Source organism: Diabrotica virgifera, chromosome 8 (genome assembly GCF_917563875.1).
Source record: "Diabrotica virgifera virgifera chromosome 8, PGI_DIABVI_V3a".
Classification (NCBI taxonomy): Eukaryota; Metazoa; Arthropoda; class Insecta; order Coleoptera; family Chrysomelidae; genus Diabrotica; species Diabrotica virgifera.
Genome location: NC_065450.1, coordinates 1,575,619 through 1,603,610, shown reverse-complemented (window position 1 = coordinate 1,603,610; position 27,992 = coordinate 1,575,619).

The following is a 27,992-nucleotide window of genomic DNA, read 5'->3' as shown; positions in this document are numbered from 1 at the left end:
CCGCTTGTGTTTTGTCCGCATTTATGGCTATCTTCCATTTTGTACACCATTCTTCTACGTCTTCTAGTGCGGATTGTAGGTTCTCTACTGTTGTATCGATGTTTCTATGTTTGGCCGCTATTGCTGTATCATCAGCATAAAGGCCTAGCATAGTACCGTGTGACCTAGGTACGTCTGCAGTGAATATTGTATACAATAAGGGTGACAGTACTGCTCCCTGTGGTACCCCCGCTTCTGGAGTTCCGAGTTCCGACAGGTTTTGTCCTATCCGAACCCTGAATCTCCTGCCGCTCAGGTACGAAGAGATCAGCTGTGTCATTGCCTCACCGTATCCATATTCACGCATTTTGTATATTAGTCCTTTATGCCAGACTCTGTCGAATGCTTTACTTACGTCCAGGAATGCTGTCCCTACGTATTGCTTATCATTTAGTCCAGCTGCTATGTACTCTGTTACTCTGAGTACTTGTAGCTCGCTGGAGTGTTCTGCTCTGAAACCGAACTGAGCTTCAGGGATGATTTCTAGCCTGTTCGTTTCGGCTTGTAAGCGGCTTAGGATAATTCTTTCTGTTATCTTACTGATTGCTGGAAGTAAGCTTATCGGCCTGTAGTTTTGCGGAAATGTGCTGTCTTTGCCAGGTTTAGGTATCATTATGACATGGGCTTCTTTCCATTGATTCGGGAATTTTTTGAATCTTAGTATGCCGTTTATTATATTTGTTAGGTATACTATAGCCCTCGCAGGTAGATATTTTAAAGCTCTGTTCGTGATGTTGTCTGGGCCTGGAGCTTTTTTTGGTGAACATTTTTTAATGTGTACGTTTATCTCTGCTGGTGATGTTGGAGGGATGTCTTCTTCTGGCTCGTCTGGCCTATTTCTTTGGTTTTCTACCTCTTCTATGAAGTCCACGTCCTCTTCTTGTCTGTAGTTTAGCGTACATTCTCTTTCTAGGGTGGACTTCATTACTTCTAATTTTTCGTCTATAGTATACACTATACCGTTTTGTCCGTGTAGTGGTGGGATGGGTTTTCTGTCATTTCTTAGTGTTCTCTGTAGTTTCCAAATGTTTTGCATATTTGGTGCACCTTCATCCATCTCTTGTATATAATTATTCCACGTTTCACTTCGGTGTTCATTTAGTGCGGTTTTGACTTCTCTTATTAATCTGTTTGCTCTTTCTTTATCGGCTTGTCGTCCTGTTCTTCTAGCTCTTTGTCTGGCTCTATTCTTTTCCCGAATCATGTCTTTTATTTCTTGGGTGATATTTTTGAACCTTCCTGTCTGTATTTCGGTTTCTTCTTCTGTTGTGCTGTTTCTTAGCGCTTCTTGAATTATCCTTTCCAACTCTAGGACTTTTTCGTCGATGTCTCTCGGACTATTTATTACAGGAACGGTGTTTATTCCTTGGCTAACTAGTCTTTTGAAGTTTGTCCATTTTGTCCTCTTTTTTGTTCTTTTTGTTACGGTTTCTTCTTCCCACGTTCCTATTTCTAGTAGTATCGGGTTGTGGCCTACTGTACCTTCATTTATTGTTTGTAGTTCTGTTTGCATATCGATGTTTCTTGCAACTACTATGTCTATGTGTGTAGGAAGTCCGTTAGGTGGATAATTGGTTGGTTCAATTGGTCCCATTGCCTCTATGTCGTCTCTATTTTCTGTGTATTGATTCAGAATTCTTCCGTTTCTGTTCGTAGCTCTGTCGTTCCAATTTGGGGATCTTGCGTTTAGGTCTCCTATTATTATAGCAGGTTCGTCGATGTCGAGAAACGCGTTCAGATCGTCATTTGACAGTGGGTCTAGTGGTCTTACGTATGCAGAGGTAATTCTGATTTCTCTTTGTTCCATTTGTATCCTCACTGTAGTGGCTTCCATGTTTACTAGTTGTGGTGTTGGTATCCTAGTATGTTTTATACCTCTTTTTACTAGGATAGCTGTGCCACCCGATCTGCCTGTATTGTCGTTTCTGTAGACGTCGTAGCCTGGAAACTTCAAGTTGATGTTGTTTGTAATTTTTGTTTCTTGTAGGGCTACTACGTCCATTTCATACCTGTTGACCAGTTCGTCCAAGATGTTTTGGTTGGTCCTTATTCCTCCTGAATTCCAGGAGCCTATCCTCAAGTATCCCAAATTGGTTCTTCTTAGTTCAGTGCCAGTTTTAGGTTGCCTATCGCTTTAAATACTAGAGATGTGATTACCTCTTCTAGCATTTCTGTTAGGTCGGTTTGTTGTAGGATTTTTTCTGTCACGCTTTCTGTTGATTTCTTCGTTGCCTGTGCATACGATTTTCCGCTTACTCTGTCTCTCGGAGTTTGTTGTTGTGTCTGTTGTTGTTGCTGCTGTGGTTTTCTTCCCCATGTAGGGTATCTTGAACATCCTCTATAGTTTGCTGGATGACTACCTTGGCAATTGGCACAGGTTGCTTTTTCTTTTCTCGGTCTCTTGCAGTCTTTGCTGATGTGGTCGTCTCCGCATTTCACACATCTTGGATCCTTATGACATGCCGACTGGGCGTGGTGGTACCCCTGACAGTTGATCTGCTCCCGAATGACGATTTCCACGCCTCTTTATACATTATAGTGCATATACATTAGGCCACACCCATTCGAGAGCGTCCGTGTATTTTGGTGAAAATGACCACGATTCACGATAGTTATAAGCGATTTAAAATCCGAAAATGCGTTTTTTGTTTTTTTTTCGGATTTTAAATCGCTTATACCTTTAAAACCATTAACTTTTGAGAAAAACGTCAGGCAACTTATTTTATTTAGAATATCCCAAAGAATCTAGAAAAAATATTTTTTAGAGAAAAATAGGAGATTTTTGAAACAGACCTCGCCGCACCGGCAAAAATATCGGGTAAACATGCATACAGTCGGAAAAATGAAAGAATACCCATGAACGAACATATAAAACACGCTGTATTTTCCTGTCACCGTGTCACAAACAAAATTGTCCAGTGCAAGTACATGTAACAATAATTGTCACATGTACTTGCGCTGGCCAATTTTTTGTGTGACACGGTGACAGGAAAATACAGCGTGTTTTATATGTTCGTTCATGGGTATTCTTTCATTTTTCCTACTGTATTTAAGAATAAAAAAAAAAGGTATAAATTAAAGATAGACGCAATCACTCTTCAGAATCTTGAAGCCGAATGTTTATGGTTCAATTTAAATATCTGTCAATCCCAAAAATACTAACTTAAATATGAGTTTTTAAGCTTCGAAAATGCGTATTTTTGCATTTTTCAGATTTTAAATCGCCTATAACTCAAAAACTATCAATTTTTGAGAAAATTTACAAGATACCTTTCAATTTCTGCCCAAAAATTCCGCCCGGCACCCTTCATATTTATTTAAACATTTTTGAATAGGAATCCACAAAGAAACCGAATCAGAAATTTTTTCAGACGGGAGCGGTCTCACCACATGGACGAAATATTTTTTATTCTTCACTATGAAGCTCAGCTTACCAAACGAGGCCCACGCTAACTTCGTTCGTCTCTTTATTTCTGCTGTTTAGTTCTCTCTATTCAGTTTTATTATTTTTGTTGATGTGATTATTAGGTCCTAAAACCAAAAAAAGTTAAGTAAAGCTTCCATTTTTTAACTTAATTTTCCATTTCCAACAATCGTTTTTTCTGATTATAGCATGATCTATGCATAATTCGAAAAAATGTCTGACATAAAAGTTATATATTTTTACGTAAGAAATCTAAATCTGCAATAAAAAATGGGGGATTCTATTTACGATTTTAAAGTTACTCCCCACCTCACCTCCGTGAGGGGTAGTGTTTGAAGTCATTCGATAGATTTTTTACAAATATTAAATGTGTGTATTTTTCAGTTTCTCGATGTGATGTTCATTTCACGAAATATCGCGGGGTTCTTATTTAAAGTTTTAAATTTACACCCACCCCTCTCAGTGGAGGGTCGTGTTTGGTATCATTCGATAGATGTTTGAAAAGTATTGAACACGTATTTTTTAGTTTTTCGATTTGACGTTCATTTCGTGAAATATTTGCTTTTTTTTGTAAAACTTTGTGACTCACCCATTTCCTTAGGCCCCGCTCAAATCGTCAGATTTTTCAAATATACACTGTTTTGCATGTACTTAACTTCCCTATCTTAATCTGACGATTTCGAGTTTTTCTAAGAATAGATTTTTCTTCGGACCCCCTTTAACGAACTCCCCTGTATTAAGAGTCAATATATGGTAGATATACATTTACAGGGTACAATGTTTCTCCCCATGTGATAATGTAACTGCAAAAATTTCCGCTTAGGCTTCCTGCCAGGAATTTTCTTGTGAAAAAAAAAGAAATGTGAAAAATTCGATTTATTTTTTTTTGTAATAAGAGCGTTGCTAACAATTATTTTAAAACAAAATTAATAGCGTGTATGGGTTTTATAACTCGCTGAACATCTGCACAACTTCGAGACATGGCTTCAATCATATTTAAAATTGTTTCCTGATCTAGTTGTTTCCATTCTTCAACGAGAACTTCCTCGACATGTAGCTTTCTTAGTGGCTGACTATCCTTCAAGCGCTTACCGAGTGTACCTATTTCAAATGTATTCAACGGGATTTAAATCTGTACTCTTCACTGTCCACTTCTTCTTCTTCTTAAGGTACCTACCCGTTCCGGATGTTGGCGATCAGCATGGCTATCCTAACTTTGCTTGCTGCTATTCTGAATAGTCCGGTTGTCGATGTATTAAACCACTTTCTCAGGTTTTGAAGCCAAGATATTCTTCTTCTCCCTGGTCCTCCCTTGATTCCAAATACCTTGCCTTGAAGAATGAGTTGCAACAAGCCATATCGCTGTTCATTCCTCATAACATGGCCAAGATATTCTAGTTTGCGCTTTTTGATTGTGTTACTAATCTCGTATTCTTTGTCTATTCTACGTAGAACCTCAACATTAGTCACACGATCTACCCACGAAATTCACAAAATGCGCCTGTAACACCACATCTCGAATGCCTCGAGTTTTCTCAAAGAAGCATCGGAAAATATCCAGCCCTCTACTCCGTATAATAACGTAGAAAATACATAGCATCTGATGATAGAGATTTTGGTAGCAAGAGCTAAATCGTGGCTTCTGAAAAGAGACTTCATCATTATGAACGCTGATCTCGCTTTTCCTATGCGTTGTTTTATTTCACTTGAGTAGTTTCACTGGCTGTTTATGTTGGTACCAAGGTATGTGTAGCTGTCGACCCTGTCAATTAGTTGTTGGTTAACCAAAAGCTGTGTATTTAATATTTCGCGCTTACTGACTACCATGTGTTTTGTGTTTTTTGTATTGAGATCAAGTCCGTATTCTCTACTTATATCTGATATGCACGACATTATTCTTTGCAAACCATCTAGACTGTCTGCAAAAACTACAGCGTCGTCGGCATATCTAATGTTATTCAGACGCACTCCATTGACTAATACGCCTTTCTGTAGTTCTCCCAGCGCTTGCTCGAAGATACATTCAGAGTATATATTGAACAGCACCGGGGACAGGATGCATCCTTGCCTTACTCCTCTATCTATGGAGACTGCCTCTGTCAATCGGTCATCTACTTTAATGTCCACTACATAACTTAACTTTGTCGAGCGGCATAATTTTACACCGTTAACAGACGGCATAGGTACAATTGTACCTATGCCGTACAATTCGTTAATAACGTTAATAAACAATAATAAAAATTCATTAGTCTACAGGGAAATAATATAATATGTTAATTTTAACATAACATTATTTATTACTAGCATAACTGGTACTTAACAAATTGTTGGATATTGCAATAAATAAATAAAAATATTCGGCAATTTGTTCTGGTACGGATTTACAAACAAAGATTAGAAGCCACTATGACGTAACCACTCTTATCTATCGTAAATTATTGCAATTACTACAACAATAAACTTGAAAATAGTGGCCGTAAACAAATTCTAGGAAGGGCACTGTATTGTATTTCAATTGGAAACGTAGATCTCATCCCCATTTAGTTGTTTGGTGTTTGTCATTACGTGTATACTTAAAAATGATTATGAATAATTGTGATAATACATCTACTTTACCGAAATGGAGACAAATGGTGTACATAGAAATAACAAAGAAAACTTGTGTGAGATGTGGATTATGGAGTATCTGCCACTAATACGTGCAGCAATGTCTTGAATGAAGACACGTTGTTTATTCCCCCTTTAGGCCTAGGCCTCTTCAAGGTAAATAAGTTAACGTTCGACAAGTTGACGTTGACGAACAAACAGTTTTGGATCTGGTCACGTCTTATAAAGGTTATGGACAGAATGTTACCACAAATAACTTTTTTACTAGTTTTGAATTTGCTAAACTCTTGAATTCATGACACATGACGTTAGTAGGGCTATTAGGCACAGTTAGAAAAAGTAAGAGATTTCTACCCACCGATATGTAAGCAAACAAGGAAAGAGCTGGTTTTTCCACAAATTTTGCATACAATCAAGATGCTACTGTATGCTCTATATGCCAAATAAAAACAAAGCAGTAGTCTTACTCTCGTCCGTGCCTATGACAGCAAACGTAGAAGACAGTGAAGTAGAAGCCGAAAATAATTCAGTATTACAATAAAACCAAAGAGGGATTGATAACACGGATAAAATGCTGGGTGAGTATTTGACAGTATACTCAACCAGCATTTTATGTTAAACATTGCGTTGGCCTTGGCCTTTTTTTATTATATGATTGACATCACTGGCTTAGCCTGCTACATTATACATCGAGAGCATAATCCATAATAAAAAACAAAGGGCTAACGCAGGAAATTTTTGAAGGATCATTCTAAAGATATTTGGTAGCCTTCATTTCAATCTCAAAGTAAAAACCGGATGATGATGAGGAGTTATTTTCATCGTAGTAGTGCTCTAGAAATGGTTTTTGGTTGAAACAGAGCATGTATTTGCTGTTAAAACTCCTCTTCAAGTATCTCACAGCATGCGTGTATCTACTCCAGTAACCGGAAGTTGTCATGTTTGTCGAAATGAACGTAAAAACATCGTAAAACGGGAAATACTTGTGTGGTATGTTTTCTACCTGTGTGTGACGAAAATTCTTTATCTAAACCGATATGTATGTGTTGCGAAAATCCACACTAACATTCATTTTTGTATTTTGATTCAAATAAGCTATCATTTAAGTACAAAACCTATTATTTTTTAAAATTATATCTTTAAAAAAACGTACAAGGTACATTTGTACATGCCGTCGTTTATGGGGGTAGAAAATATTTAAGCCTCCTTCTGGGAACTGAATAAAGATTTTTTTTGTTAAATTTGGCTCACATATCCTATTGGATAAATGTAGAGATGTCACAAAAGTTCAAGCCTCTACCTCTTTAAAAAAAGAAGTTATCACAATTTGAAAACTCAAAAGTTACAATTGTACCTATGCCGCCCGACGAAGGTTAAATATTGTAGGTAGTCAAATAATTTTGCATTATCCTGGCAACGTATGGTCTCGCATTATCTTGCTGAATGATAAATTCTGGACCCTATTTTCAACAAATAGGACAACATGTGGTTTAAGAACTTCATCAATGTACCGTTTTGCCGTTATCGCAACTCGCCGAGTGAATTGAACCTCTGCCAAAAGCCTGGGTTTCTTAAATTTTGGAATCCGAAAATCGCTCGCCTGGTCTCCCCCAGACTCTACCTCGTCCATCAACATGGATATAAAAGAAATCTGGACTCGACAGTAAACATAACGCTGGTGTATGATCGTTCGATTGAGGTTCGTCGAATGTTATGTTTAATCGCAACTACTATATGGGGTAGAAGCTTGGACTCTAAAAGCCAATCCGTAAAAAATTAGAAGCATTCAAAATGTATAGACGTATTCTATAAATTCCTTGGACTGCAAAAGTCTTAAACGAAGAAGTGTTAAGACGATTTTGATATGGCAGAAAGCTGATGAACACAATTCAAATAAGAAAAACATAGTATCTGGGCCACAAACTTCGTAACGATAAAAACTCTCTGCTACACGTCATCATGCAAGGTAGCGTAGAGGGAAGAAAAGGCTTGGGAAGAAAGAAGAAATCTTGGATAAGGAATATAAGAGATTGGACTAACCTCAGTCTTGAATAGATATTTCACGTTGCAAAAGGTAGAGAATCACTAACTTTCGTTAGAAGACGGCACAAGAAGAAGAAGAAGGTGTATGATCAACCTATGGGGAAGCAGTACAAGAAATAAGTGCTTGCGGCTCAGTTATATTTCCCCATAGATTCCTACTGAAAGGGCTTTGACGCCTAAATATCCGGTGTATATACAAGGTGTTGCATTAAGAATTGTCCATATAGTAACTGGACAAAACCCCAGCACAAAATACGAAGATTTAATCTAAAACACTTAAATAAAATATGGCTCCTTACCGACATACAGAGTGTTGTATTACAAATATTCAAAATTTATTAAAAAACAATATAACACAATTTACGCCACTACCATAATAATAATTTCAATATGTTTTTTTGATTCTTTGTTACTTTCTACGTAAAAGTTGTGACGTTCCGCCCCTTATAGAATCGATTATTGATGGGAAGATATTATTTAACTATCCAAAATATTATTTAATTATTTTCAGAATTATTTTCTTTCAATGTTTATTCAAATAGAACTTAAACCCATCTCAGAATTTTTAAATGCTTGATGACGTCACATTTAAAACGTGGCAACATTGGTTTCCCCACTTTGACAGCCAATGCTTAGTAGAGGGGTACGAAGGATTCAGCTGTGAACGTGAGCCTTGGATTGCCATTGTTTCTCGAGTGTTCGGTCTGAATCGTAGTGTGCGGGGTCATTAGACTCAATTATTCACCTCTAATTCTCAGTTCCAAATTGATTAAATATTACAATAAAAGTATAGTGAAGTTATCCAGCAGCAGTGGATTTGAAGAATTTTAGAGCATACTATATCCAATGAGTTCTACCCCGGTAAATACACATTTTATTAAGTATTTTATTCAGCCATTTTGGAAGTCCTTGACATTTGCTAACTAAGTTTCACATAGTCTATTTTCATGGTTTTTATGTTTTATTTTCATGGATCAAACTCATCTAGAGATAATTCAATATTCGTTGTTAATTTGTGCTTCCAGTTGGAAAATAGAGCTAATTTAAACTCCATTTTTTATATTCCTTTCAAGTCTACAGAACTCCTATCTTTTGAACGATGATCAAATAAGTATCCATCGCTTAGTCTTACTATATTTTATCCTTGTATAATATATCTATATACCGGTGTATATATTATAATAAAATATTCTTTCACAGTAATTATATTTTGTATTTCAATTGGAAATTACTTGTGTTATTTGACCAAGGTCATCTGATAGCAACCTGATAAAAGGTCAAGCTGTCTAGTCATTCAAGTTTTTGGACTTAATGACCTATTTCTTCTTATTCCCATAGGAATAAAAACACCTCCTCGTATCTCTTGCTTCTTTTTTTTGACATTGGTAGATTGGTAGTAACACCACACTGTGTTTTTTTTAGCACCTACCATGAAATCTTAAAGCCACCCTACAACAACACCAAGGCCAGACCACACAGAGAGAAACAATCAATAGGCGACCAGCCTGGATTATTTCCACATTTTCTTTTTTTGAGTACCTCCAGCTGCTTTCCAACAGTTTTGAGTACCTTCAGCTGCTTTCTACCAGTCTTCCTCTCCTGTACCTCCAGCAGGACAGCTGCTAGCGAGAGTTAGCACCCTTGGGTGCTCATTACATCAACTTCAAGATTAGGAAAGAGTGGTTTGTTTGGGAACATTTACTGTGCTCTTATTAAAGACAGACTGGTTTTGTGATATTTAGTACATTTTTTTTTATAGTTCAATTGCACACACATTTTTCCTGCTTTATATTTTTTATAGGTTTTTTTTTCTTTACAACATAATATTTAATTGATAGCGTTCCCCAACACTCTGCAATCTATAAAGGTATAAATTTCTGAGCTCAGATATTTTCCCTGATAATAGTAGTCGGTACTCTTATCTTGATTATTTTTAGGCTGTGTTCCACTTTTGTATAATTATTTAAACTCATTCCATTATTTTAGTATATGTTTAATTAAATTTTTAAAAATTAACTTCACATATTAGTCAAAATTGTAATTATTAACTTTATTTAACTCGAACTTATTAACTTTACTTAACTTTAACTTATTAACTTTATTTAACTTTAACTTTAATTTATTAAATTCATATGAACTTCTGGATTCTAATCCCTCAGATTAGTTTTTGGTTTCACTTGTTATTATTACTATTATAAACCACGAGTTAGGAAAAGGATCTGTGTATCCACTCGTAGGTTTATTTATTCAATAAGGCTTGTGCCTGTCCCACTCACAGTGAGGTATTTATATGTTATATATAGTATCAGGTAGTATTTAATTAAGGTGTACGTATTATAAACGTACAATTATTATTTGGTGAGGGTTCTACTAACCTAGTTGTAAGTTGTACTTCCTGTATTAGAGGTACCCGTAGTCAGTTTTTCTAACCTTATAAAGAGTATTCTTAGATCATAGTTGTATGATGATTTTGTAATTGACTTTCACTAGTATCACTTTTTCCTGTCATGTTAGAGTTACACACTAGTTACTTGTCCTAACTCAGAGATTGTTAAAAAGATCTAGTAGTTACATTCAATAAATATACCTTTATTGTGATTTTTTTTTCTTATTACTCCTTTATTTTTAGTAGTATATTTTATAATTTAATAATCTTTAATAACTTTTCACATACTTGTACTACAAATTTAACATACTCTATAGCAGCGTAGAATACCTGGAAGAGCGTTAACCTAGTTATCCTTCTTCTGGCGCCCAAAAATTCATTCTATTTTCAGTATATTATTATATTTACTCTATCTATTTTCTGAACATTATCTTCATATCTTCTTTTCGAGCCATCATTGTCACTTCCTTTAATCTATTGTCTGGCCAAAAATAGCCGTGCAAATTGGCCGAATCCTTCCTTGAGTGTCAAGTGGCCCTTCTCATACATATTTAGCTAGCCATTCAAGTTATATCTATCTATTAATGATTTCTCATCTCTAGTCCTGTATCAATTCGATATTCTTTGTCTTGGCATCCTTCCATACAAATACTACTACAAAGTTGTATTTTAGTTACTCCAGCTTCTTCAACGGAGAAGCCACACATTTTTGTCCTTTGGCTACATTAAGTAGATCTTCTTCTTTTTACTACTTCTGTTGGAGTTTACCACTCCCTTTTCATTCACTCCAACAAAAAATCATCAGCTAGTTGTTACATCGGCTTTCCAACGTGGTGGCTTTATTTTTGGTCTGAGACAGTATTCATTTAGGTCAATTCTTCTCTTTTATCTGAAATCTCTTTGTTATTTCCGTTTGGTATCCTATACACATATTGTTACTTATTTATTTTATTTTTAATTTCTGATACATATCAGGTATTCTTAAACGCTGTTTTGATTTTTGTTTATATTTTGGGACCTCATTATAGTATATGTTTGTGCAGCTTACATTCTGGGTTAGATTTTGAATTTTTATTGGGAACTTATATTTAATATTGCTATTAATAATATAATTCATATAACAATTTTATTTCTTCAGTCAATAGTGGTATAGTTGGAGGTACAACTAAGTGTTGATTATTATTATTATTATTATAGATATATATTTTTTCTAGAGTGGTGGTAAGTTACATATAAATAAAAAAATTTACTTCCAGTATTTAGGTAGTAGGTTTACTTGAGTATACAATATTTATTGGATTATTTATCCATTTATTTGATCTTATATATTTATTTGATCTTATTTATTAGATTATATACTGCATTATATATATATATTTTTTTTTTTGCTGGCTATTTTGATTTTGTTGGTGTGTTGCTGATATTTTCTCGGTTTATATTATATATATTTTGCGTGCAAACTTTCATATTTTCATATTTTTCATATTTCTGTTCTTTGGACTATTTGTCAATAACTTTGCTCTCATCATGTGTGCTTTTAAAGCTGAACATCTTCTGGTGGATGAATTGGATTATGAATTAAAGATTCGGGACATAATGCCAGAGGAGTCGACAACTGTCGATAAAAAACGCAATCTTTTGAGAGGTGCTTTGAAACAAGAAGCTGGCAATAGAAGTTTTCTCCAAATTTCAGCTGTATCCCTTCCTTTTGAGGAACAACAAAAAGGAATCACTGAAACATTGGACAGCTTGTCTAAAAAAATCGAAAAGTTTAGGGGAACTGTAAAGGATACAGAGTATGCGCGATTAACATCTCGTCTAGGCCATATTTCTGCCCGTGTACACTTGCTACACTGTCCTTCTGAAGAACAGGAACCGTTCAAGAGGTCTGTTTCTCTTAAAATATTAACACTAGAGGGTGAACTTGATTCTAGAGTTAACCCCATTGCTACCTCTACTCCTAATGCTTCAGTCAATGTACCTAGCTTTACGTACTCCAAACCTGTTCAAGTACACAAATGGGGTATTTCATTTTCAGGTGAAAAACAGCACACTGATGTGATGTCATTTTTAGAAAGGGTTGAATGTCTTCGAATATCTAGAGGTGTTTCTGAAGAGGATTTGTTTGCTGCTTCTGCTGAGTTGTTCACCGGGACCGCTTTTACATGGTTTATGAATAACAGGGGTAATTTTTCTTGTTGGTCTGATCTGATTAAAAAGTTGAAGTCGGATTTTCTTCCGTATTCATTCCAGGATGATTTATTAGATCAAATTAAGAATCATAAGCAGAAACCTGGGGAATCTGTTACTATGTTTATTAATACTATATTAGGTATGTGTAGTCGTTTAGACACTCCTTTGTCAGATTTAGCTAAAATTAAAATCATCCTTAAATGTCTATTGCCCTTTTATCATCAACAATTAGCTCTTATGGACATTCAGAACATTGATGACCTTACTATAAAATGCAAACGTTTGGAGGAAACGTTATCCTGGTCTTCTCAACCTCCATCCACATCTCGATCCTCTTCTAACTCTTCTTCTCAGCCAACTTCCTTTAGGCAACGTTCTTGGCTAAATAAGGGTCATGAACATAATGTTTCGGTTGTTAGTTCTCTTGTCTGCTGGAATTGTGATCAGCCTGGTCACCCATTTTACAATTGTGGGATTCCTCAAAATCGTATTTTCTGCCATGGTTGTGGCCGAGAGAACACCCTTAAAAGAAACTGTTCTAAGTGTTCGGGAAACGACACGTCGGAGGTCCGTCCCCTGAACGTTTCTCCGTCCAACATCCAATCAGGGAATCAAACCCCATCGTCAAACGAAACTGCTGGACCAAGCACATCCAGCAACCCAAACCCATCTTCACGAAAAGGGAAAGGGGTGTCGTTCAAGAAAGCAGCACACACCACAAAACAAAATTAAACCAGAAATTTATTTCTATAGATAATACGTTAGATTCGCTTGATTCAAATGATCACAGATGGTCATTTACAAACGCTTCTTTGATTGGTAGTGTTCAACGTAACAATAATAATTGTGATAGTAATGTGGTTCCATTATATATATTAGATTCTAGTTTTGTTAATGATGATGATACGTCTGGGTTAGTTCCATATAACGGTTGTAGACAACCAAATACTTTAGATCTAGATATTAATTCGTTATTAGTTAGGAAACAAAATGATAATAGGCCATATCTTCCTATTCAAATTTTAGGACAATCGTGTTTAGCTTTGTTAGATAGTGGCTCTAATATTTCATTGATAGGGGCACATTCGTTAAATTTATTGAAAAATTCTAGTATTCCCATTATGCCCATTTCATCTTTGCAAGTATCTACTGCAGATGGTACAGTTCAGTCCATTACGGGCAAACTCCAAATTAAAATCACAGTGGCAGATTTATGTAGGGAAATTACATTTTATGTTATTCCTTCCGTGCAGAATTCTATAATTTTAGGTATGGACTTTTTCAATGCTTTCAATAGTACCTTAAGTTGTTCTGATTTTTCTTTTTCCATATCTGAATTTAATTTATCTACCCTTAGTGCTATTCACGATTTTGCTAGTTTATCAAGCTCTGAACAAAGGCAATTAGAGAGTATGATCTCTAAATTTACTACTCTTTCTTCAAAAGACAAACTAGGTCGTACGTCGTTAATCTCTCACACTATCGAAGTGGGAAATCCCACTCCTTTCAGATTATATCAGTACCCCATACCTCAAGCCTGGCAGACAGATTTAGAAAAGGAAGTAGATTCGATGCTTGCTTTAAATATCATAGAACCTTCAACATCGTCCTACTGTTCTCCGCTCTGGTTAACGAAGAAGAAGGATGGATCCTTCAGGATCTGCTTTGACGGTCGAAAACTAAACAGTATCACAACTAACAGGGATGCTTATCCTATCCCCAGAATAGATGTGATTTTGAGCAAACTTCAGAATGCCAAATACATCTCTTCTATTGATTTGTCTAAGGCCTTCCTACAGATCCCACTGAGTGAAGAGAGCAAGAAGTATACTGCTTTTGCTGTCAGTGGTAAAGGATTATTCCAGTTTGTCACCATGCCTTTCGGTCTTGTTTCTGCTCCTCAGACAATGTGTCGTCTGATGGATTTAGTCATTGGTCCACCGTTAGAGCCCTATGTTTTCTATTATTTAGACGATATTTTGGTTGTCACTCCTGATTTTTCCCTTCATATGGAAATTTTAGATAAGTTATTTTTACGTCTTAAGGAAGCTAATCTAACGGTCAATCTGGATAAATGTCAGTTTTGTCGCCCTAGTCTTAAGTTCTTGGGTTATGTTGTGGATAACCAGGGGCTGAGGACTGATCCTGAGAAAATAGTTGCTATCAAAAATTTTCCTATACCAAAGACCACCACCCAAGTCCGTAGGATATTGGGAATGTGTGGCTATTATCGGCGATTTGTACCGTCCTACTCTACTTTGTTGTCACCTCTTACTGATCTTTTGAAGAACAGGAAAAAGGGACAGACCATTACTTGGACTCCTGAGGCTGACGAAGCTTTTAGGCGCGTTAAAGATGCTTTAACGAGCGCTCCGGTTATGATGTCACCTAATTTTGATGAGCATTTTTATCTAATGACAGATTGCTCTAATACAGCTTCTGGAGGCGTATTATTTCAGTTGAAAGATGGCTCCGAACACCCCATAGCGTACACTAGTAAGAAGTTGAACAAGGCCCAGAAAAACTATTCAACTACGGAGAAAGAACTCTTAGCTATCATCCATGGGTTAGAAGCTTTTCGTTATTATCTGGAAGGTCGTAATTTCACTATAATTACTGATCATAGTTCCTTAGTATGGCTTCATAGTATGAAAAACCCTTCACAGAGGCTTTCTCGATGGATATGCAAACTGGCTGCCTATTCATATAAGATTGTCCATAGAAAGGCAAACGGGGTAGTGGTCGCAGATGCTCTTTCACGTGTCCATGATATTAATGTCCTAGATCTGTCCTCTTTAAGTCCTGATATGTGGTATCAGAATATGATTGATAGGGTCACTCAAGACCCACAAAAATATCCTGATTTTAAGGTAGAGAATAATATTCTGTACAAACACATCTTAAGTCCGATAGAGTCCTTATCCAATATGTCGGAGTGGAAAATAGTTGTACCTACGCCAAATAGGGAAAATATTCTGCATATGTTTCATGATGAAGTTACGGCGGGTCATTTTGGTTTTTATAAGACTTATCACCGTATTGCCGAATTATATTATTGGCCTGGTATGCGGAAGTCTATAAAAAGGTACATTTCTAAATGCATGGTTTGTGCTACTTGTAAACCAAGTAACCTACCACAGGCTGGACTTATGGGTTCCTTCAGGAACATAAATTTTCCTTGGCAGATGATCTCAATGGATCTCATTGGACCTTATCCTCGGAGTTACAAGGGTAATACCTATTGCCTGGTAGTTGTGGATTATTTCACTAAATTTCCTTTAGTTTGTCCCCTTCGCCAGGCCACAACTCCAGCAATTTTAAAATATTTGGAGGAACAAGTCTTTTTGGTGTATGGTGTTCCTCAAATTGTGTCATGTGACAACGGTCCTCAGTTTGTATCGAAGGCCTTTAAAGATCTTCTAGCTAAATATAAGGTTCAAAAGACCTTTTATAATGCTGCCTACCATCCACAAGCAAATCATACTGAGAGAGTAAATCGCAGTATTGTCACAGCTCTAAGGTCCTATACTTACCCTGATCACAGAGCTTGGGATCAATATATTCATTCCATAGCTCAAGCCATAAGGACTTCTGTCCATGAAGTTACCCAGTGCTCTCCAGCATATTTGAATTTTGGTAGGAATGTGGCTTTATCAGGTGATTATTTTGGTGTAATTTCAGACAATTCCGAAAATCTTCCTCAAATATCTGAGAAACTTCATCGCTTAGATGATCTCCAGACGTTACCTCATATTTTCGCAGACATTAGGAAGAAGTTAAAAACTTCTTACCTAAGGAACCAGCAGCACTATAATTTGAGGAAACGAGATCTGCGATTCTTTGTTGGTGATCGAGTCTTAAAGCGCAATTTTGTCAAATCCAATAAGGGTGATGCCATTTCTGCAAAGTTTTGCCAGAAATATGTCCCATGTACTGTCTCAAGGGTAATATCTCCTTTGATTTATGAATTAAAGGACAATTCGACTAATAAGCGAATTGGTCAATTTCATGTAAAGGATTTACTGCCTGACAACACCATGGACGATGTGGATTCTTCAACTTCATCGGAAGAAGATTAGCTTAACAGGGTTGTTTAAGCTAATATCTTCCTGTGTTTGCCTTTAATTAGTTTTATTATGGTATAGTATTTTAGTTTAAATTGTTAATCACCAGATAATGCCTGACCATAGCAATTTTTATCCTTCGGCATGGCTTGATGATTTCTCACGTATTAGTTATTAGGTACCGAATTCTTGTGTAATACCGCTTGTATGAGTTTATTATTATTTTTTTGTATTATAGATTGCATTTGAGTCATTATCGACAAATATTCTCAAATACTAATCCAGCCAGTAGTATTACCAAGTTAATAACCTCCACTTGTACTCTTAGTTTTGTACTCAACCTCTCAGAATAAAAGGGCTGTTGATTATTATATATTAAGATATTTGGATGTGTGGGCTCATACAAGTATTCTTGCTTAATATAGATGGAGCTATGTTACACTACCATATCTTAGATTATGTGTTATATCTTGGATATTTGATTACATACCTATTATTTTTTTTTTATTGTTTTTATATCATGTCATTGGATTTGCCATATTGGAAAGAAGTTGTGGTTGTTAATTTGTTATTGGGTTACTTTATTGATATTTGTCACAGGTACCTTAAATACTTTATATTAATTCGGATTCTTACTTCCTCCACAGGATGATTCTGGAATGAATTTGGAATTTTGATTTATAAATGAATTCTTGAGTCCTTCATATTTCTTCTTATGAACTAGTCTGTTAATGCTCAAAGTTGGTGAATACGTGGGTTCGAAGTTCAGCAACTGATCACTGCTATCCGATTTCGTAATCCATGTCTTTCTTGTCAGAGTAGGCAGATGTTTATCCATGATAATATTTCTGGTTGGGAAATGGTGTACAACACTTCCTAACCATTCTTGTGCAATTGTTCCAAATATTCCAGGCACATTTTCACACGATAATAGGGAAGTCTAGTTTGCTTATTTTATGTCTCTTAGTTCATAGTATATTGATGCTTGACTTTCCATAGACGTAGAGTCGTAATGTTAGTGATTAACCCACTGGGACAAATTATTGATTTTCTTTTTAGTAGATTCCCTCTTCTTTCCTTAGGCATTAATTGTTGCTTAGATTCAGGAATATCTCCTGGATAATCCTATGTATGTTCACATGAATATACAGTCTTATGAAAGATTGGGAGCTCGTTCCCGTCATATTTTGTATTTACCATGGAGTCATAGAACTTATAAGTTCATCCTTTATTTTTACTATTTAGTTTCGATAGGCTCATATTACCGGATGAGGGTAGATCTAGAGCTAATTTAGTTAGTTATTTAGTATTAGTGAGAATTGGTCCATAAATCTTCCTGATCGTTCTTCTTTGGATATGCTCCTATAAATCTGGTGTCCATTGCTAGTCCGATTTTGGATTAAGTGTCCGATTCTTCACTTATTTTGTTTATTTGGTTGTATAGGTTCGTATTACCGGATGTGGGTGTACGTAGACCTAATTTATTTATATGATTTAGTATGGATGCGAATTGGTCCATAAATCTTCCTGGTCGTTCTTCATTGGATATGCTTTTGTGAATCTGTTGTCCATTGATAGTCTGACTTTGGATTGAGTGTCTGATTCCACATTTATTTTGGTTAATGTGTTTGCATTCCTTTGGTATGTTCACTATTTATATTAGTTGGTATTGGTGAAAATTATTCTATAAATATTCCTAGTTGTTCTTCTCTGGATATGCTATTACGAATCTGGTGTCCATTGCTAGTCCAATTTAGGATTGAGTGTTTGATTCTTCACTTATTATAGTTATTGATTTCATTGGTGACTTTAGTATATGTACTTGCGTTATGGTATGAATTGGCTCTCACCTTTGCCTGGTTGTTCGTCCTTGGATATACTCCTTATAAATCTGATGTCCATGGATAGTTCAACTTTGGATTTACTGCCAATTCGACACTTATTTGTCATTATAAATTATGTCTCATCTTTAGCACTTTTACTAGGACTTCGGGTCATATTTTGCAATTTCCGTTATTTGCTGCAGTGACCATCCTACTTTCCCTTGATTATTAGTGGTGATTATTTGTAATCTTGCGAATCAACGGGGAATGATACACTAAGCACTACTACTCTAGTTTAATATTTTGAAAAAAAAAAAAAAAAAAATTTTTTTTAAATAAAATTTTTTTTTCTGGTGGTTGAAAGGGAATGTGACGTTCCGCCCCTTATAGAATCGATTATTGATGGGAAGATATTATTTAACTATCCAAAATATTATTTAATTATTTTCAGAATTATTTTCTTTCAATGTTTATTCAAATAGAACTTAAACCCATCTCAGAATTTTTAAATGCTTGATGACGTCACATTTAAAACGTGGCAACATTGGTTTCCCCACTTTGACAGCCAATGCTTAGTAGAGGGGTACGAAGGATTCAGCTGTGAACGTGAGCCTTGGATTGCCATTGTTTCTCGAGTGTTCGGTCTGAATCGTAGTGTGCGGGGTCATTAGACTCAATTATTCACCTCTAATTCTCAGTTCCAAATTGATTAAATATTACAATAAAAGTATAGTGAAGTTATCCAGCAGCAGTGGATTTGAAGAATTTTAGAGCATACTATATCCAATGAGTTCTACCCCGGTAAATACACATTTTATTAAGTATTTTATTCAGCCATTTTGGAAGTCCTTGACATTTGCTAACTAAGTTTCACATAGTCTATTTTCATGGTTTTTATGTTTTATTTTCATGGATCAAACTCATCTAGAGATAATTCAATATTCGTTGTTAATTTGTGCTTCCAGTTGGAAAATAGAGCTAATTTAAACTCCATTTTTTATATTCCTTTCAAGTCTACAGAACTCCTATCTTTTGAACGATGATCAAATAAGTATCCATCGCTTAGTCTTACTATATTTTATCCTTGTATAATATATCTATATACCGGTGTATATATTATAATAAAATATTCTTTCACAGTAATTATATTTTGTATTTCAATTGGAAATTACTTGTGTTATTTGACCAAGGTCATCTGATAGCAACCTGATAAAAGGTCAAGCTGTCTAGTCATTCAAGTTTTTGGACTTAATGACCTATTTCTTCTTATTCCCATAGGAATAAAAACACCTCCTCGTATCTCTTGCTTCTTTTTTTTGACATTGGTAGATTGGTAGTAACACCACACTGTGTTTTTTTTAGCACCTACCATGAAATCTTAAAGCCACCCTACAACAACACCAAGGCCAGACCACACAGAGAGAAACAATCAATAGGCGACCAGCCTGGATTATTTCCACATTTTCTTTTTTTGAGTACCTCCAGCTGCTTTCCAACAGTTTTGAGTACCTTCAGCTGCTTTCTACCAGTCTTCCTCTCCTGTACCTCCAGCAGGACAGCTGCTAGCGAGAGTTAGCACCCTTGGGTGCTCATTACATCAACTTCAAGATTAGGAAAGAGTGGTTTGTTTGGGAACATTTACTGTGCTCTTATTAAAGACAGACTGGTTTTGTGATATTTAGTACATTTTTTTTTATAGTTCAATTGCACACACATTTTTCCTGCTTTATATTTTTTATAGGTTTTTTTTTCTTTACAACATAATATTTAATTGATAGCGTTCCCCAACACTCTGCAATCTATAAAGGTATAAATTTCTGAGCTCAGATATTTTCCCTGATAATAGTAGTCGGTACTCTTATCTTGATTATTTTTAGGCTGTGTTCCACTTTTGTATAATTATTTAAACTCATTCCATTATTTTAGTATATGTTTAATTAAATTTTTAAAAATTAACTTCACATATTAGTCAAAATTGTAATTATTAACTTTATTTAACTCGAACTTATTAACTTTACTTAACTTTAACTTATTAACTTTATTTAACTTTAACTTTAATTTATTAAATTCATATGAACTTCTGGATTCTAATCCCTCAGATTAGTTTTTGGTTTCACTTGTTATTATTACTATTATAAACCACGAGTTAGGAAAAGGATCTGTGTATCCACTCGTAGGTTTATTTATTCAATAAGGCTTGTGCCTGTCCCACTCACAGTGAGGTATTTATATGTTATATATAGTATCAGGTAGTATTTAATTAAGGTGTACGTATTATAAACGTACAATTATTATTTGGTGAGGGTTCTACTAACCTAGTTGTAAGTTGTACTTCCTGTATTAGAGGTACCCGTAGTCAGTTTTTCTAACCTTATAAAGAGTATTCTTAGATCATAGTTGTATGATGATTTTGTAATTGACTTTCACTAGTATCACTTTTTCCTGTCATGTTAGAGTTACACACTAGTTACTTGTCCTAACTCAGAGATTGTTAAAAAGATCTAGTAGTTACATTCAATAAATATACCTTTATTGTGATTTTTTTTTCTTATTACTCCTTTATTTTTAGTAGTATATTTTATAATTTAATAATCTTTAATAACTTTTCACATACTTGTACTACAAATTTAACATACTCTATAGCAGCGTAGAATACCTGGAAGAGCGTTAACCTAGTTATCCTTCTTCTGGCGCCCAAAAATTCATTCTATTTTCAGTATATTATTATATTTACTCTATCTATTTTCTGAACATTATCTTCATATCTTCTTTTCGAGCCATCATTGTCACTTCCTTTAATCTATTGTCTGGCCAAAAATAGCCGTGCAAATTGGCCGAATCCTTCCTTGAGTGTCAAGTGGCCCTTCTCATACATATTTAGCTAGCCATTCAAGTTATATCTATCTATTAATGATTTCTCATCTCTAGTCCTGTATCAATTCGATATTCTTTGTCTTGGCATCCTTCCATACAAATACTACTACAAAGTTGTATTTTAGTTACTCCAGCTTCTTCAACGGAGAAGCCACACATTTTTGTCCTTTGGCTACATTAAGTAGATCTTCTTCTTTTTACTACTTCTGTTGGAGTTTACCACTCCCTTTTCATTCACTCCAACAAAAAATCATCAGCTAGTTGTTACAAAGTCATCCTTTTGTTTCAAGGCGATAGAGTAAGCAGTTTTTAAGTTATTTGCGATTAAAGATAATGGATTTTATATGTGTATAGGATTATGTATTTGAAACAACATTCAATGAGATGTGTTTAATATTTATTTATGGTATAAGTGATAAAAGTACACGTTTAAGGCACGCATGTGAAAGTTTGCAGAATGAGCGATAGCGAGTTCTGCAATTCACACGAATGCCTTAAAAATGTACTTTTTAACACGCATATCATACAATATTTTTTCTACAAACGTAATTACAGGACAATATCTACAAAAACATTTACTTGAACTTGACTGACACTCCATTTTTATATTTTTTTGACATTACATCAAAATTGTCTATACGGTCAATACGAATTGCAGTGCCATAAAAATTTCAAAGCACTGGTACCTTAAAGTAGCATTTTTAATGCTCTTATGGAGTGCTAAAAATTGCATTTTTAACACGGTTGTAGAAAAAATTATTTATTCATTAAGCGCAACAGGCCTTGTAGGCCTAGTGCGAAAATGTCTACATGTCTGATTACATAAATAATAAATAAATTTATATAACTTAAATAACTTATAAATTTTATTTAATTACACTTCAGTCTATGTATACACTTCTTCACCACCTTCCTCCATCTCCTTCTGTCCAATGCTAGTTCTTTCCATCTCTCAATGTTAGTTTTCTTCAAGTCTTCATACACACTATCCTTCCATCTTTTCCTTGGTCTGCCTTTCCTTCTCCTGTTTATTGGTTTCCGTGAGAGCATTATTTTTGGCATTCGTTTACTTCCCATTCTGTCGATGTGTCCCAAATACGGCATTATTTGTGCTTTGATCGTCGTCGTGATCGTTGGCTCTTGATATAATTCTTCCAATTCTTTATTGGTTCTTCTTCTGCAACTGACCTTTTATTTTCACACCTCCATAAATTGCTTTTTGCATATTTCTCCCCCATCTTTCTAAAAGGTCTGTCTCTGACTTTTTGAGCACCCATGTTTCGCACACGTATGTTACTGTAGGTCTGATAACAGTCTTATAAATTCTTATTTTTGTTATTCTTGATACGTATTTAGATTTCAAAAATGTGCGTAATTCGCCATATTTTTTAGCTATTCTTGCCTTTATCTCCTCTTCTTCATGACCATTTTTATCTATCTTGGCTCCCAGATGTTTAAAATACATAGGTAATTTTATTGAATCCATTACATTTAATCGCAAATAACTTGAAAACTACTTACTCTATCGCATTGATACAAATGGATGACATTTACGTAGAAACTAACAAAGAATCAAAGAAATATGCTGAAATTAGTATTACGACCGTGGCGTAAATTATGCGGGGGGAAAGGGGAAAAATTAAGTTTATATCCCTACAGTACGCCTTTGGTAACAGCAAAAAACTATGTTTTAACACTAGTTAAAGTATCCTAAGATGTGTAAACTGTTTGTCAAGTTTAAATAAAAAATATTGGAAGGTGTTAAAACAATGGGCTAAAATCCTTTTAGAATATTGGTGATAAAACACTCTGTATCTCGGTAAGCAGCCACATTTTAATTAAGTGTTTAAGGTTAAATCTTCGTATTTTGTGCTAAGGTTTCTCCAGTTACTATATGGACTTAATGAAACACCCTGTATAACTATAGGGATATTTGCTAACGGTAAACAAAGTTTTCGTTATGATAATGCTCGCATTCTCAACTTGTTAAAATAATTTTTAATTTTTTTGAGAACGATTTTCGAAGTTGAAATGAAAATTTTACTTTTCAGTACACCGATAATTGTGGCTTATACCCCATTCCACGAATGTGCAAAATACTTTCGTACTGCTTATGTTGCACACTAAAATATTCGTTGTCGCGATAATCCCAAACCGTTGTATATTCGTGGAATACACCATAACAGATATGTATATACAACTTAGGTCAAACCAAATTAGAGCTCAACATTAGCAAACCATCATTCCCCCTTTTTTTAATTTGTTAGCAAACGCGCCGCCCACAAACGTATTTCAAACGTGCAGTAAATCTAATGTCTAACGACCCACATGACGATTTATTACTTACATCGTCGGCTCAAATACTACATCGCATATCTTTCTTTGTACGTGAATTAAATGCATCCACTCTAATGATTTTTTACGCTGTCTGCTGATTTTTTATAGACCACTGTTATACAGAGTATTTCTGTATTTTACTGACAACTTTAATTGATAAATTTGGAAGCTTTGAAGCCATGATGACGTAGCTATATGAATTTAAATTAAACATTTATGACAGATCCAAAACTCTCTCTCTTTATGTACCTAACATGTCCTTTCAGAACGTTGGTTACCATCATAGCCACCCACCATCACATTTACTGCCACCCTATATAGCATGCTTGTATCAACACAATACCAGTCTTCAACGTTGAAGTCCTCCTTCGTTCTGGGCTGGATTTCTAGCAATCTATATTTGAGACTGAGACCTCTCATTCCATCTACGAAGTACTCCAGCTGTCTCTTCTTGATGCTTTTTATAATCTCAGTTTGTAATGAATAATGTTTACATATACAGGGTGTTTGGTAAGGAACGCGCCATTACATTTTACCTTAGATTCCTAAGCTTAAAGTACGTCGATTTAAGCTAACTTACCTTAGTACGAAAGTTGATAGTAACTGAAATACAGGGTGTCAAGGTTAAACTTTGATTTTGTTTATTCTTGAATATTTCCTGGCAATCATGGGATAACAACACAAAATTTGGGCGCCACGTACGTCTTTCAGCGCTGATTTAGTACGTTCTGTTTTTTTATCCCCCACTCTACATACTTTTTAACCAAAACTTCTTTTCTTTTTTTAACATATTTAATTAAAAAGGTGTACTTCACCCATCTTGCTAAACTCAACTGTTTTCGAGATAAACGCGTTTTAAGTCTGCGAAAAACATAACTTTTTGCATATTATTGTAGTTACATCAGAAAAGTTCACTTATATTCAATTGATTATGTATTTTAGAAAGGAACTACAACGTTAACGGGGTTTTATTGTTTCATATATAGTCAATGGACCACTAGATATGAAAAACCCGCGGAGTGCTACCAACTAAAGGGGTGCGTTTTTGAGAAACGGGTGAATTAGTCTCTAGGCACAGGACGAATTAGGGTAAGTTCTATGCACTTTTGTTACAAACACGTCTACAGGAAAATTGTTCCAGGTTAAATTTACTACCGAAACATTACATTTTAAAGTCAAAAATATTTTTTGATACAAAACTATATTCAAAAGAAAATCAAGAAAAAAAAAATCACGAAAGACAGCAATTTTAGTTTTTTGGCCCATAACCTTTTTCCACGGTGATATAGTTATAGACTTCCTTATAAAAACTTTCTAAAAAGCTTCCGTCCTTATTATTTAAAATGAGGTTTTGTAGAAGTCTCTCTGATCTATAGTTTCCAAAATATGATTTTTCAAATTTCGCCACTTACAGCAATTTTGGCCCATTTTTATTGTTACTTCTCAAACATTGTTCTGTAACTTTTTTCTACATAGCTTTAGGTAGGGATGGGAAAAACCTACCGGTTTAAACCTAAAACCGGTTTTTTTACTTCGCAATAACCAGTTTTATCGGTTGTTTTTTTGTCCCGGTTATAACCGGTTTTTTCTTTTTAAAGTAAAAACCGGTTATTAGGTTTTTACGGTGATTAGGATTAAGTTGGGTATTATTTTGGATCCCAATCATAATTATTATTCTCAAGTAATTATTCCAAACAAAACCATAATTCAAATTTTATTTAATTTTATAAAATACAGAAGCAAACTGAAAATGCAATCTCACATCAGCCAGAAACAATTATTAAGTTTTATTATAATATTTCCTTGAAAAGGTATTTGTAATCATAATATTTACATAAGAAGTGGTCTGGTTGAATTGTTGAATTAGACGCAACCAGCATCTATTTTTCACAGTTAAGTCTTGACATTGAAAGTGGGTAAATGACTTTTTCTGATTACCAAAATAATAATAATGCTCTGACTATGAATATCGAATTACTGATTACGAATACGAATCTCCAAGAATTTCGATACGTTTTCAAAACAATAGATATACTCATACAGGAAGTAATAAATAAGTTAAAATGTACCTATTCTACAAATATACAAACGTGTTAAAAGTAATAAATTTATTTATTTTTTATTTATTTATTTATTTACCCACGGGAAAACCCCATAACAGTAAAAATACAATAAATTCAATAAAAAAATGAGGTACAATCATTCATTAAAATATAAAAAGTAAAAATAAGAAAAGCAAAGGCTTGTAAAATCACCAGGCAAGATATTCAAAACATAACAGTTAGAAAAATAAAATATAAAATGTACACATGTAACTGAAACAAATCAATAAAATTATACAAAACACAAATACAATAATAAAATACAACAACATTGCAAGATGAAACCTAATTATCACATGGCAAGAGCTCACCTCAGTTGGCCCAGGCTTATATTAAACAGATCCATATCAAAACCGTTAAGGAAGCACATATGTATATCTATCTAAAGGCATGTGACTACCGTAGGATGTTCTGTGAAAGGCCGTGTTAAAGGTAACATTGTAGCGTAAACCTGGATATGAAACATTAAATTTTATACTATCCAACAAACTGGGACAATCAATAAGTCCATTAATGATTTTGAAAACAAAGACACCTCCCGAAATATCACGCCTAACACTAAGGGGAGCTAATGATAAACGTTGCTCAATCCCAGTGTAATCATGGTTCTCAATATAAGTCTGAATTTTATAAGCACAGTATTTTAGGAACTTATGTTGGACTTTTTCAATAGTGTCAATATGAATTTGATGGTACGGAGACCAAACTACCGAACAATATTCTAATATAGATCTGACTAGACAACAATAGATTAACCTAACAGCATCAATAGAGAAGTATTTAGAGTTTCTTTTAACAAATCCAAGTTATTTAGAAGCTTTTACGGATAATGAATTGATATGTTCGACAAATGAGAGCTTTTCATCCATGATAACACCTAGATCTCTAATAGACGAGACATATCTAAGAGGTTTACATGGTAATACATATTCTTTCGATAGTACTAATTTTGATCATATTGATATCGAGTCGAATAGAGTATCGCAAACTAAAGTGTATTGTAAATGTAACTTTGTAACCTATTGGATTAAAAAAACCGAAAACCGGTTTTTCCAAGAACCGGTTTTTTTGGCCGGTTATAACCGCCAGGTTAAACCGTAAGCAAAAAAAAACCGGTATAACCGAAAACTGGTGTTTTGTCAAAAACCGCCATCCCTAGCTTTAGGTATATGCAATATTACATTTAGTAGGAAGCAAAGTCAATTACCTCTAAAATGGTCTATTGTATCAGGTTGTACGACTATATTTAAGCAAGATATGGTTGTTAAAATTTTTATACTTTTAATGATTTTTGATATATTTTACAATTATTTTTAAATTTCTCATTATAACTTTTTTTATTGTATATTTATGTATATACATTGTACAATAAAAAATAAAACTTATTTTCTTTACTTTAAAATGGTGTATTGTAAAAAAAAATCAATGACAATTTTTAAACAAGATATGCTTTTTCAAAATGTGACATATACATATGTCACAAAGTTAAAATGATACTTAAAACATTTTTATTCTTAACTTTATATAAAAATAATTCTTTATAAAATGCTCTGCATAGTCTAAAGCCTAATTTATAAAATTTTATCAATAGTGTACAAGGTATGATAAAAAACATGAATTTCGCTCAAGAGTAAAGTACCGTTATATTTTACAATATCGAAAAGTATTACTAAAACAAGTTATTTGGGACTAAAAATTATGTTATAATGTGCAATTATATTTTTATAATTAAAAAAATATATAAACTTTAAATTTTTTCTCAAATTACGGATACCTTTGGATATCCTACAGATATCTTGTTTAAAAATAGTCCTAGAATTTTTTGCAATACACCATTTTAAAATAACGAAAATAAACTTTTTTTATTCCACAATGTATACACCTAAATGTATAAGAAAAAAAGTTAGAAGTAGAAATTTAAAAAATAATCATTAAAAATATCAAAAATCATTCAAAGTATAAAACCTTGAAAAAGCAAAACTTGCTGAAAAAGAGCCGTATAATCTTATATAATAGACCATTTTAAAGGTAATTGATTTATTTTTCTACTAAATGTACCATTGCATATACCTAGAAATGCGTAGAAAAAAGTTACAGAAC